This window comes from Nicotiana attenuata, unplaced genomic scaffold, assembly GCF_001879085.1.
Source record: "Nicotiana attenuata strain UT unplaced genomic scaffold, NIATTr2, whole genome shotgun sequence".
NCBI lineage: Eukaryota > Viridiplantae > Streptophyta > Magnoliopsida > Solanales > Solanaceae > Nicotiana > Nicotiana attenuata.
Genome location: NW_017671890.1, coordinates 217746 through 227127, shown reverse-complemented (window position 1 = coordinate 227127; position 9382 = coordinate 217746). Strand labels below are relative to the sequence as shown.

The following is a 9382-nucleotide window of genomic DNA, read 5'->3' as shown; positions in this document are numbered from 1 at the left end:
TTTTTACTGTTTTACTGCTTTAAATGATTTACTGCCTGATATAGAATTGCCTTGTGCACTATGTGTTTTCATGCCTTCGGTTATTATTTATTATTATTACTCACTGGGTCGGAGTACTCACATTACTCCCTGCACCATGTGTGCAGATACAGGCATAGCAGAGTCTGCACCTGAGCGCTGATTCTTTGCAGACCAGGCAGCGAGTTGGAGTGACGAGGTAGCTGTTGACGTCCGCAGCCCCTTGTCTTCCCTATTTTATGTCTTTTGAGTTCCTTCAGACTATTGTATCAGACATTTTATTTCGTAGACTCATTACAAACTCTGTAGTAGCTCATGACTTGTGACACCCCGGTTTGGGCTGTGTCGGGATGGTTTCCCTCGTTATTATCGCTATTTCCGCACTATTTGCTATATTACGCATGTGTTAGAATTTTAAATGGTAATTACTTGCTTTAAAAGAGGTGTTTGCGTTGTTCTGGCTGGCCTTGTCTTTACGAGAGGCGCCATCACGGCCGGGTTTGGGAATTGGGCCGTGACAGAAGCCAAACTCAAGTTCATACATTTCCTTGTAATTCTTGACTTTCTTCTTTATTAGTTAAATTACTTAGTCCCATTTCCAAATTTCTGTCCTATTTTTCTCCACCATACCCCATATTAAAGATGAATACACTTTGTAGATGTGGGTATCCGGCATGTGTAAAAATATCTGGTCAAATGCTAATCCCGATAGGATATTTCTTGGATGCAGAAACTATAAAGGATGAATATAGTGAGATTAGTGCTATTTAGAAGGTTTAATTTTAATATATTTTTGTTGGGTTTGTTATATATATTTTCTTCTTGTCTCTAATTTTCGTCCATTGTCACAGGTTAAAGGTCGAGTAGCTTGTAAATTTTTTGAGTGGTGTCATCCAGAATTTCCAGATAAAGCAAATGTTGTTATTTTGGGTTTGTTGAAGAAGAGAAAGAAACAAGAGCAAGAGTGGAAGTGGAGAAAAACTTTGAAGATTTGTTTATGTATCAGTGTGTTATGTGGAATGGGAACCCTTTTATAGACCAGAAAATTGATACTAAGTTATAAATAAAAGTATAGGCCAATGTACCTGGAGCTTATTCAATGTTGCATATAGGGAAGTGAATATCCAAAGGATAAAGCAAGCATCCAAGATGGCCACGGGAAGTACAAAAAATAACCTGGCTTTTCATGAGAAATGCTAACAATACCAACATTTTCTACCAGTTCAAGCACTTCCGATGCCAGAAAGAAAGTTCCTCCTAGCAAAAGGACCTTTAACATAAGGCCACCAAGCGTTGGTCACCATATCTCATAGAGACCATCAAGATAATCATACGTGAAACTATACGCTTTATTGTACCAAAGGTGACAACCCATACAGTGATCTCAGTCGGTCTGACTCCAGTTTTGCTGAATTCAACATAATCAAAGTACCAAAAAGCCATCTCAAACATGCCAATGTTATAACGAGAGCAACACATTTTTGTAAAGCAAGAACTTCTCTCCAGAATCTTGCATACTGCGAAAACCAAAAGATCCCAAGTAACACAAAAACAAGAGACATGAACCCATAGAAGTTCATAAGTAGGGCCATCCTACCAGGTAGGTAACCAATAGGATTTTTCCTTACGGTTTTCCCTTCAACAACAACTTCCTGGTCACAGTGCATAAAATATACATTATACATTCCTGTTTTCGTAATATGTATTGTTCTAGGCTGCAGTTTTGCTTCAAGCTTATCAATGCCAAAACGAGGCACCAAATACTTGAGGCCAATGAGGATTATCAGTAGATGGGCGGTGAATTATTTCCCCTTGTGTACAAACTCCCAGTTTTGCAAGATCTGCTGTGCAACAAACAGCTCTTTGCCCCCATAGGCAGAGCCCCCAATTGTCTCTCGATCATCCACCTCAAAAACAACTGCATGAATTGATCCTGAGCTAAAATTTGAATATTCTTCGGGTCTCCGGAATATGATCTTTTCGAAGCTGATTTTCACAAATGATAAAGGTCAGAAAATGCCTGACTTTTATTTCAGTTGATGTTGGAATATGCACAACTTTTTCTTTTCTCCCTTGGACGTTAAAAAAAAACTTCAAGATTATTATTCGTATTGTTAGAAACACATGTTTATTTATCTTCTTTCGCCAAAGTATGGATCACAAAATATTTCCTTACCAACAAGAATAACGAGAAACAGTACGTGAGCTACATGTACTTTTAGAAGAAGGATGGTGTCACATTTAACATCTAGCTTAAGTTTCCATGTAAAAAGTTAAAATTCAAGTAGAATTTAGAACCTAAGGGTATGCCTTGGAGGTCAATGAAGTATGAGGTCTCAAGTTCAAATACGAGCGGAGTCAAAATTCACTAGGTGACTTCTTCCCATTTGCCTAAGCTTTGGTGAGGAGAGTTGCCGAGTGCCTGTGTTGGTGGGAGATAGCACGTACATCAGAATGCGTATCACTATCATAAAAAGTAAAAAAACTAGTGAAATTTAAGCCATTAAGTGATGGATCATTTGAATGTGGGCTACTTTGAGAATCTAATTTGCATAGTCATTACTCTAACCTAAGTCTGTTAATCAGGCCGGGCAGACCTATTTTCAACCCGCTTCGGCCCAGGTCAGCACGTTACTGTAGCATTTAGGGGCGGGCTGGGGCGGGTTTCGGGGGGGGGGGGGTTAGACGAACACATTTTGGATACCGGTGCACCGGAACCGCTAAGCCCGCTAAGCCGTTAACGGGCTGCAGCCCGGTATCCGTTATAAATTTTTATTTTTATTTTTTTATTCATTTTTTTAATAATTTTTTGGACCGTTGCCAACGGTCAAATTCAGAAATGACTGTTGGGGAACCCGAACCCGAACCCGTAACCTATAGGTCACACGGAAACAATTTGATTTTGTTGCTCCAAGGCTCTTCTCATCATTATTTATTACAGTAAATCTTAATTACCCCTAACATCCTTTTTATAAATTACCATTTTGATAGAATTCGCTTTTAACTCATAGTATTATCTTTACGATTTGTTTAATAGATTTAAAATTAATTTAAAAAGTAAGTTAAGCTGATCAAGTTTTTTAAATGGAGCAAGAGTATCGATCAATCAAATATTTTAAACAAATAGAAACGATGGATGTCGCATGTTTCATTAGAGAAAACATATTTTACTTTTAGCCGCTATTCTCTTTTGCGGTGTTTTATCAGTTACTAGCATAAATAGCGAAATACAATTTAGAGCCAGTTTGAATTAGCTGATTGGAAGTATTAGGTGTTGAAAAGCACAGTTAAGTGCTGAAACTGATTTAATAAATATACAGTTACGTGTTTAGATACAAGTGCTGAAATTGATAATAAGTTGCTACAGTATTTGAAAAAAAGTGCTGATAAGCTCTTTTTCTGTTAAAACGACTTAAATAACCTTAGAGTTGTTTACACTTATAATGGCATAATTTCTTCAAAATTTTAGATTCCAGATCTATTTAAATACAAAATATTCTATTGGTTATTTTATTTTAAATACAACTGTGCTTAGATAAAAAAAACTTTTATGATAAATAAAATTTATTTTACGATAACCATATAATCATAAGTTATAATAATTAATAAATTGCAAAAGTTTCTAAGTAAAAAATAAACGCCTAAATAAATATTTGAAGAGAAATAAACACCATCTTCATCAACACAACACTTAGCAGCAATTGCACCAAAAATTTGGTATGTCCTCATTTATTACATGCAGTTCAAAAATTAATACACATTCACATAGATACAAATATGCAAAGGAATAGAGAATTTCCTTATCTTAAAGAGTCAATAAGAATTGCAGACTTGAAGAGGCGCGCGCGCGTGGGGGGGGGGGTTTGAAACAACTTGAGGTAGTGATTATTGATGTAAGAGTTTTGTTCTAAAAAAGAATATTTTAAGGATAAAATAGTAAAAATCTTGGACAAACTTAAAGTGCTTATAAGCTAAAAATTCATAAGTTGGGGGTGACTAGCTTATGGCTTTTAGCTTATTTTTGACTTATAAGCACTTTTAACTTTACCAAACGCGTAGATAAGCCGAAAAGTATTTATAAGCTAGTTTGACCAGCTTATAAGCTTAGAAAAACACCCTCTTACTCCTCGTAAAAATCGCACGGGTGCCCTATTTGGTCGCCTCCATTTAACCTATACCCACTTTTTAAAATTAGTTTTAATTTGTACCCACTTTTTAAATAATTTCAGGCCTCTTTCTCCTCCTTCGTTTTCTTCTTCTTCTTCTCTTCTCCTCCTTCTTCAGCTCTTTTAATGTTTTTGCACACCTTCAAGAAGATTTTTAATAGAATATATCTCTCTTCAATATCTCACTTAGTTAACGCTACACTAATTGAAATAGTACATGTAAGTTTGATGAAAAATAATAATAATGTCACGACCCAAACCGATGGGCCGCGACGGGCACCCGGTACCTTACTCAACCGAGTACCAACGTAACGTATCTTTCTTATTACATCATTATATACACGTGACATACAGGCCTAGTAGGCCAACATAATCATTTATAAACTCAAACATAGGCCGACAAGGCCGTACAATTTTTCACGTATACGACATATGTCTACAAGCCTCTAAGAATACATAAATGTCATAAAGGTCGGGATAGAGTCCCGCCATACCAAACAATACACATCTAAATCATACTAACCAAACAAGCAACTCCGAAGCAAATGGAGCGCACCAACACCTTCGCTGAGTTGATAGCCTAATAGGAGGACTGTAAACCTATCAATCGGGACCTGCGGGCATAAAACACAGCGTCCCCAGGCAAAAGGGACGTCAGTACAAATAAAGTACCGAGTATGTAAGGTAGGAAAGCATAGACAAGAACAGTAATGTAAAGAGAGATAGAGGAGCTACAACCTGTAACATCTGAGTGCCACTGGGGACTACCGACACGAAATGCATAATACATATATATACATAAACTTTTAAAAACATTCGCCTCTGTGGGCATCATCATCATCATATCGTACCCGGCCTCAAAGAGGACTCGGTAAAAACGTACTCGGCCATCATAAGGCTCGGTAGAATCATACCCGGCCACGTGGAGCTTGGTAAACCCAACTGATCAGTGGTTGCACAATAGGTGCCATACCCGGCCGTCTATAGCGCGGCTCGGTAGAGTAAAATAGATACATATATATATAATGCATGCTCGACTCATGGGATCATGTTCTAAACCTTTCGGAGTGACGTAAGAACATTATGGACATACATTCCCTCAATATGAACTTCACTAGGACTTACGGATCATACATACTTTCTTCGAATAACTTTGTACGGAAAGAACAACATGGACAACCTTAGTTTCTAGGAGTAGATTCATTATGAAATAGCGTATTCATTTCACATTAGATCATGCCAAAAGAAAGAAGGAAGTGCCTTAACATACCTGTTCTTGGAATTATTCGAATGAAATGAAGCTTCTGCTTCAGTGAAATGTGTTGAACGAGATTTGCTTGAATCCTTCGAATTTCTTGGAATGAAATTATTCTGCTTTTCACGTCTTGGTGTAGTTAGCTTCTAACGTTTTTGAACAAAGGGATTTCCAATGTTTCAAACCAAGGCAGAAGTCCCTAACGTTGAAAAGAGGTAAGACTTTTTAAGTCTTATCTTTGTTAACTTTTGGCTTGGAATCAATGGCTTTAGCGTTAAAGTCTGCTTTATATAAATTATCGAGATTCAGAACAAAATTGTTAGCTCTTTGAAATTGAAACGTTGGCTAAAAATTGAATTTGATGAACCAAAATGATTCTGCTTTCATGTTTTTGGTTCTTTAAAACCAAAGAATGCAAATGTTATTTGACTGTTAATGAAGGAAAATGTTTCTGCCTAACGTCTTTTGGCTTCTAAGCCGAAGGCTGAATTTTTGGGGCTTTAAAGCCTTTACAAGGCATTCTTTCTAAGGATAAGATTTGAAAATCTTATCAGAATTAAGTTATGACCACATTAGCCACTTGGCAAATTGACTACTTAGTCATTTTCCAAATCTTGTGGCTTATTTCCACGTGGGGTGGGGTTAGTTTAATAATTTATCCACTTATTAGTTGACTGGGTAATGTTCTGTTACCCGGTAATTAATTAATTACCTGCATAATTGAGAATTATTCCCACTTACTTGAAATATTACTCACTTTTCACATACCTTATACACCTTACTATTTTGGTCCTGTGGTACCTTGTATGGTACTAGTCCATAAATACCGAGTATTATCGCTTGACCCGTATTTTATTTCAATTTGTCCATTTTCAACGAAACTCGTTTTCTTTAATTCGTGTACCCCTTTATCCTTCATAACACTTATTTATCGCTTGATATAAATAACGTAATACTTATAATCCCAAAATAAATCTCATTCCCAAATTTACGTCGATTAATCTCACGACGAGGCTTTAACGTATGACGACGCTTTAACGTACGAAAATGCAAAATATAATATCTCATTTTTGGACTTTCATTACTTTATTTATGGCGTACTTTCACGCACGAAAACCTGGGGTGTAACATCATTCCCCCCTTTGGAACATTCGTCCTCGAATGTTGACTGGTGCACTTATCATTTTCGTAACTTATGTCTCCTGAATACTTTGTACTCTTCTTTCCATCATGGTAACTGTTCTGTGAGTAAATCCAAATGCTAGGGCATTCCCCCCCTTTAGGCCTCTTTCACATACCTTGACTTGTGTACCATAGATTTCCTTATGTTATTCTGGAACGTTAAGCGAGACATCACATCGTCTCCAACTTTTCTCTACTCTCTTAACTAGATCTCTCAGTACTTAGAAACCATAGGCTGGAAAACATGCCGCCGATGATGCCACTATCATTCATGTTTATTGGACTTCCGTGTTTATAGCTTTCTATCCAAAATATGGACTATTCATAACTTCTTGCATTTGAGTATCTCGTACGTTGTTCACTTTTATCTTACTTAAAATCTCGTATCATATCGTTTATCTCCTTCATAACCTCTCTTCCACCTAGGTGTAATTCACGTCCATAACATGAAGCTCTATTATATTACTCGCACCTCTGGTACATACACAATCCGGTGGGAGCTCGTACTGACTTCTTATGAGGCTGGTACTTCTTCTAATTGGCTTCCTTGTAGAGTCATTATAGATTATGGTTGTTGTGTTATTTCTCTTGAACATCTGATATTAAGAGTGATTCTGTCATGTTCTCCAGCACAACTTCTATAATTTTTTCTAGGTCCAATAATCAGACTCCTGACTTACTTAGGTGATGTAATTCTTTAGTTTCCTCTTTCTTCTGATCAGCCTTTTTGTAGGCTTAAGCTATCTTCCGATCTGTGGCTCATGGTATCGGTTATTACCTTAGCCTTTCATGGGCGTTTTGGAATTTCCATGATACAATATTCTAACAATTCAATCCTTGGTCTATGCACTGGTCTCAATTCTTTCTCTTAACGTATACCAGAATCTTCTACGGCTGTATATACTGGATGTATAAAACTCCGAACCCTTAAGTACGTCATAACGTAACCAACTCTGGATCATTGATCGAATAATTCCTTTCATTCCATCTCAGCTTTCTTTAAATGTAAGGTATTACTTTTACTGATCTTTTTCCCCCTTGTTGCATCCGTACTTAGCTTATCTTAGTGCCCACATATTTGAAATTCCATACAACGGATATGATCCTGGATATCACTTATGATTTTACTTCCCGTTCATTATCCATTATAGGTGCCACTTTCCTTTGGAGTGCTTACAATGTTGTTGCGAGACTGTTATTACACGATCATTTCCTCTTTAGGTCGTTGTGTTAGGTTGAAGCCTCCTTCCTTATTTCTTCAGCTAGTCTTTTGTTGTAGTACTTAGGGAGAACCCATGACTCTCATAGTTAAGCTGTGTTTAGGATTAGTCCAGATTTTCGGATATTCAATACCCTCGGTTCAATTGCATTTCTGTTTATTATTTGATTTGTTTCCAATGTTTTCTTGCTCTGATTTTGTTTACCATGATTTGTAAGTTGTTAGAAACTCCTAGGTCTTAAGTGAACAAATGAAAACTTAGAAGGTTAATTTGGGAATAGGAAAGAGGATTTTCATATGAGAAACTTCTAGAATTCGGGACAGCTGGCTCAATTTTGGCCAGCACCAATGCTGAAACCAATCAAAAGCTGCCAGCTGTCCCAATTCTGTTAAAAAAAAGATGTTGTGTGAGGGAATAATTTCCATTCTGTTTCTGCAGCACATGGCACTCTTAAGGGCTATATATAGACCATTTCCTTCACAGACAAATCAAAGATTTCAGACCCTAGAAAATACACAAAAGTTTCTGCATTAATTTCATTAAAAATTGGTTGGAATTGTTCCCTGATTTCTCTTTTAGTAAGAACTTAAAGCTTTCGTGGGATTTATGGACTTCTGGGTATAAAGATGGTCTAAAGAGGCTGAACATTACTGTTGACTTGCTGCTTTGCTCACTTTTCTGCTTATGCTGAAATCCTTATTCCATTTTTGCTTTTGCTCTTGATTTCCAGGTATGTTTATGAGCTCGAAGTGAGAAAAATTTGCTTATAACCTGCTGACTTGGAATTGGATTCACTATATTTAATTAGCTCAATGTTTTCTATACTACAGAATAAAAGAAGACATGAAAGTAAATACTCCAATCCTGCNTTTAACTACCCCGACTCTTGTTTGAATATATCACATCTATCATAATGATATCTTCGAGCTGAATTATCCATGTTGGGTTCTACTATGTTTATCTTACACGAACCAATGACTCGTCTGTAACCTCCTGTTTAGCCATAACTGGGATCTTTCCGACCAATTACTAACTACTCGTTGGCCCATTCTCATATCAATATTCCTCGTAATCTTTCTTGGGTTATTTACTTTGTCTAACTTACCTCTTGCACCGGCTCCTTATTTATCAATAACCTCCCGGACAGGAACCCTTACTTCCTTTTTTTTTCCTGAATTATCGACTATGTAATACTGTCATTTCATTTTATTTTTATTTTCCATTGTTGTCCTCCATGTATCAGATCTTACTCATAATATTTCATTAACTCTCTTCTTATCTCCCGCTAATTATCTATGTCACTGCTTTTACTCTAAAAACTCGAACAAAACATTCTTTTACTTTTGGCTCCCCTTGCTCCATCCATTGGCTCTTTCAATTTCCTAACATTCTTTCTTTACTGGGGGCGGGAGCCACACTAAGGTAATATTTTTCCCTTCAAGGCTAATAGTGCATGTCTTTGTAGTACTCATATCTGGCTACACTATTTTAGAGTGCACCATCTAGGCGTCTCATAAAGAGATCTATTAGAACATTTGTAA

General features: G+C 36.8%; 1 pseudogene; it reads right to left on the bottom strand.

The window, feature by feature from the left end:
- The window catches only part of LOC109210750, a 43165-nt pseudogene that overhangs the window by 2270 nt on the left and 31513 nt on the right, over positions 1-9382 (bottom strand).